This window comes from Cynoglossus semilaevis, chromosome 16 (genome assembly GCF_000523025.1).
Source record: "Cynoglossus semilaevis isolate Cse_v1.0 chromosome 16, Cse_v1.0, whole genome shotgun sequence".
In the NCBI taxonomy this organism is placed as follows: Eukaryota; Metazoa; Chordata; class Actinopteri; order Pleuronectiformes; family Cynoglossidae; genus Cynoglossus; species Cynoglossus semilaevis.
Window position 1 is genome coordinate 9,312,565 of NC_024322.1, and position 5,584 is coordinate 9,318,148.

The following is a 5,584-nucleotide window of genomic DNA, read 5'->3' on the forward strand; positions in this document are numbered from 1 at the left end:
GGGCTACTCTGGAGTTTCGGCGCTGAGAGCAGCAACGCTACAGAAACAACAGCAGCGGTGGATGAGAGACCAAGACAGAGAATAGGAAAGAGAGAGAGAGAGAGAGAGGAGGGAGGCATGGGCTGAAGACTGACCTTAAACCTAGATATTTGTATCAAAACAGAGTAAAAACCAGTGTTTTATACGCTAGTGCTGTATGTAAAAAAACAACATTTATCCATCCTTTTGAAATTTTAATACTTGTCTTTTACAGTACGTCCAAAATACATGCTATTGGGCACAATAGATGCATTTTAATAACTTACATTTGCCTCAAAATGTCGTCACATTATTAAATTGGTATAAAATATGATGTAACCTTTGACATTATTGTGATATTTTAGCTACAGTGTGAGCACTAGGCTCAGTCTCACAGGCTACAGTGCTGCATGTTGCCTTCAGACGCTTCCCCTCCCCCACATTGCCGCTATTTTTCGCCTGCCTGGTCACCCAGCGGCTGATTAATTCTCCTTTCGCCTTGCTCAGTCATTCAGATTTGGAAAGTAAATAACAAGTTGACATCATTACGGCCCTACACTGGTGTGACACATTCCTTCGTCTACCGTAAACGCAGAGGCACAGGCGCAACGACATTTTGTTGTGCTAATTTATTTGAGGCTTCCTACTACAAAGGAGCTCATGTATATTTTGAACCTAGTAGCTTCGAGGCTATAGTGGACCCTCTAATACAATTTTAGTTGAGTTGAAGCAGTCTTTTTTTTAAAACAAAAAAGACACCAAGGTCATTTATAATAAATAATAAAAAGATAATAAAGAGGCCAGGTGTATTATATGTCTAAAGTACAGTATGACTTGGTGATAAACCTCAGTACACACCTGGATTGCTAAATCTTCAACTATTGAGGCGGAGTATAAGGAGACTGACAGTATAGTCTGTTACGCTGTAACGTCATAAACGTTATGAGTGATATCCATGTGTGGCTGTTTACTACTCCTGACTCAGACCACTTAACAGGAAAAGAGGCCAGTTTTTTCTAAACTACTTGCATAGTGTTTTAATGGCCACATAAAAGCCGTGGGCCATGTCATCTGTTACACTGAAGTTACCTAATGGCAATACATACTTATACATGTTTAGCCCCATCCATCTAAATGACCTATGATGATTGCTTTATTATGTTGATTTTATTGCAAAAGGGGGGGAAATAACATTTTTTCATTTACTCTCATCTATATAATATTTTTTATACACGAATCTGAGACATAACATGAAAATTGCCACTACACCAAGACCATTTTCTCTCTTTTTATTAAATTCAACTAAATGATTCAATCTAGTTTTTTTTCAACACCATCTCTGTACCTCATAAAGAAATGTCCAACACTGGGAATATTAGATCATCCAAAGATGAAAACTTGCAGAGACACTGCTTTATTAAGAAGTGCCAGCTCTGTGTTACATTTTGACACAGATAATTAAATATATGAAATGAAAACACGCAGTTCAGGGACACACAGATGTCAGCCAGTGAGTCTCTGATGTGCAGATGTTGCAGGATCGTATGCTGCAGCGAGAGCCCTGTCCAAGCTTTTCTCTGGAGCAATCCATATTTGATGAGAACAGATAAAGGGATATATGAGCTCAGCTTATCAGTCTGCCAAAAAACTGTTTCACAGCCCTCGCCTGACAGCAAATTGTCACATAGATTTCAGGCAGGAAGGAAGTAGCGAGGCATATCATTCCCTTCCCCCCAAAAATGAAATGTTAAGTCTATGGGCTCATCTCATGCATCTGGACTTTTATAACTCATCTGTGTTTTGATGCATTTCACATATTTCCTGTGCACGTTGCCATGTTGCAGAATGCCATGATGAGTTTTGTTTATGGGTAAAATTACAGTTTCACAGTAGTGAAGCTGTAGGGAGATGCTAAGGTGATAATCACAGCTTGTCAAAGTGCTATAGTCAGACACAGTGGAAACTGTGACACAATCTATCCAGAACTAAAAGACACAGACGTATTTAACTACTGCTTTTAACACAAAACAGCACCCCCCAAGCCTTGTATGCATTTTTACACTGACATTGACGTAATACAGGATCAAGTCAATAGCAATGAACAGATAGAGACATGTTAAATATTCTAATCTTAATGGAGTGATTTGTACGTAACGCTTCACTCTTAACTAGATTATGCCGTTTCGGAGGTTTTGATACAAAGACATGACCTTCCCAATAAGCCCAAATAAAATAGAGATAAAAACAATACTAACCATGATGTACGCAGAAAAAAGGACACTTGTAAAATAAAAGTTTTGTCCTACATCAAGCTGTTTTATGCTGAGACTCTGACACCTGCATTTATTATAATTGGAGAATAGGAAACTTGACTTTACTACAGCTGCTTCCTCTCACCCCGTGCAGCTGGAGCATTCCACTTTTTTTTTCTGGAAAATAACTGTACCCAGGGATTTAAGAAGTGCTGATCCTCTTCCGGTCCTTATTACACTCTGCTGCAAACTGCTTGGACCCACAGTCTCTCCGAGCCAGAGGCAAAAAAATAACTGGTGCACTGGAAATCTAAAGGAATATGAGGGATTATTCTAAGTTGACATAAAAAGGAAAGTTTACAGTAAATAACATCAATAGTCCAGGCATTGTGGGTTTCTTTCTACATTAGAAAATACATTTCCATTCACAGCTCAAATTCATTATTATGTGTTCATCAACACAAAGCATAAACATGGTATTCTGCCTATCCTCTGGAGGATGCTTTAATTGCACTGGTTCAGGAGAGCTATAAATAAATATATACATCATATATTTAGCGTTATATATAGCACTGTGGAAAAGCAGAGACATCACATTTTGACCCTAAATTATTCAACAGTTAGAAGAAAAAAAATTAATGATTTGATTTCAGATGGCATGTTATTCATTAGTAAATTAGCTGGAAACCAGATAACAACTACACCAATTTATTTTTTGTCTACATTTTATTTTACTTTTAAAAAAGTGAAATATGCTGTGCAGTATTAAGTCTTGTTTTTATATGATACACGGCTGACATTTGATTGTGAAATCCACCAACAACACTTTTTTGTTCTCCTACATTTTGCTATTCCTGCTCCTTCTGGGACATACCTGTTGTTGTTGTTTTTTTTTTCATTTCTCAGCTTCTCCAGTTTGTTTTTCCCAGTCACTGTGAGAAGTTGCAATGAAAACACTGCCTCAACACATCGCCCCTGCTAGTAAGATTGGGCAAACTCAAACCATTCTGACTTAAAATTCACTACTGCTCCTTTCACGTGTGCGTACATTTTTTTCTCTTTTATCTCTTTTGTAATCTATCCTACAGTTGCCTCAGAAAGGACTGACAATAAAACTTAGTGTTTCGCTGGATGAGTTTTCTTTGTTTACCCGCTAACCTTTGAACCAAATAGAACACAGTGAAGCAGGAGTGCTAACATGTAGCAGTTTATCTAATCAGGGTTGAAATAAAAACATTCTGATTAAACAGGAAAGCGTTCATGATGTAGCTGTGAAAAAAGGGTTAATGTCATTTAAAAAAACATACTTTCTGTTAATTGTAAACTTAAAAGCATCATTTAAACCATTTCTGACCATGGAATTTTATTTTAAATAATCCCGCCTAGATCTGACAGGTTCAGCTAGCGTTCAAAAATATCAGCTACCTCTTTTCCACACTGCACATGGTGTTGCACTTCTATTACAGGGTGTACGGTAGGAGCGTTTCCTGCCATAGAGCTGTGGCTGACCTCCTAACAAAGAACAGGTTCAATCTGCCTCCCCTCCCCCAAGCCGAGAAGCTGATGAGGGTCACATGACCTTTCTAGACAGCACTGAGGAGCAATGGTAATATGTACGGGTGGGGGAAGGGTGTCGCGAGTCACACGACTCTTGTTGTGGCGTTATGGGGCTGGGAAAATTGGAGGAAAGCTCAGCCTGTAGCAGGGGAATGTCCAATGGGGTATCTATTCCTCATTGTGCCCTGGTGTCTACTGACATATTGGATTTAGTTCCCTAAGCCCTGCTGCTTTATTTACCCTGTATAGAGAATAGAAGCGTGGGGGCTGGGGGCATTAGACCAGACTGGAGGAAAAGGCTTCAGCGTGTGTGTGTGTGTGTGTGTGTGTGGTGTGTATGAGTGCATGCACACATGAGCACGTGGCATTAGAGAGAAAAGGCGAGCCTTGTGTACTCACTGTACAACACCTCCCCCACTATACGGTCCTCCCATCCCCCACTGCAGCCATTTACACCAAGCAGAGATGCAAGATCCTGTGCTAAACTGTTATGTCATCACCCACAGACCTATTTTCCAGACAAAACAAATAAATTAGATTTTTTTTTAAAAAGCAAACCCTGATAATTCATAGCTTTTTACTGGTGCACATATACATGTAGCACCGTCCAAGGCATAGCTGTGTCGGAGGAATGGAAGATTTTTTTTGTCACAACCTGTTTGAGGACTTACAGTCAGATCATTTCCACAAGAGCTTCTTAGTATAAAAAAACCCAGTTTTTTTAGAAACCACAGCCCCCCCTCGCCTTCCACCATTATAAAATTCCTTTGACGAGAGAAGACGGGGGAGAGAGAGGAGGGGGAGAAGGCGGGAAAAGCAGACAGATGTCAGAGATTTAAGGGTCGAGGACAGAGGTCAAGGGTTGGCGACCTGGCCATCCAACGGGATTGCCTTCCCTTTCGACATCCTCCAGCATAAAGGAAACTGGCAACAGTTCCGCTCGAGCCTGGAGATGTGAATATTTTGCACAAAAACATGACTGGTCTTTTAATCTTCTGTGGATGTTAAAAAATATATTTTTATATATTTATTTATTGCAAAAACGTATTAATTCACATTACACTTTACGGTGATAGTAGTGTCCCGGGTTCTGAAATAGTTCAGCTGTCGCAGCAAAAATGTAGGTGGTATGTTTACGTTAGCTGTTCATAGTCTCCAAACAGACCGACAGACTTGGTCCTGGCAGGACAGCAAAATAATGACTGGACTATTTAAAGTTCATGATATTTTATTTTTAAATCTGTAAAAAAAAGGACAGTGTTTTTGGCAACGTAAGTAAATAAGTCCTGTCTTAGCTGGTTATTAGCATCATTCCTATTTGCTTTTGGACGGAAATGTGTGCAGTATAAATCTGAAGATAAGTCTTTTTATGGGAACTCTTCACAATGACATAAACCTGCAATTAATAGTCACCTGGTAAATAAGTACACTGACTGTTTCACTTTTTTTTTTTTTAATCTTTACATTAATGTTAAATGCGGATATTTGAGGAAACAATACAATTTGACCACTGCTCGTCAAGTAAGGGACTGACTGATAATGTAGGCTTCATTGGTCTGAGTTTGAGGAATTTTTATTTGATTACTATTTCAATAATGGTACTACGTTCATGTGTACTTAGGTGTACATGCCTTGTTCTACCCAGACTAATTAAGCTCTTTAACGAGCCCGAGCCTGGCTTAGAGAAACATCGATGGTGTGACTCATCACTCATTGCAACCACCTAAATTACAACTACATGTTCACACAGCCATTTT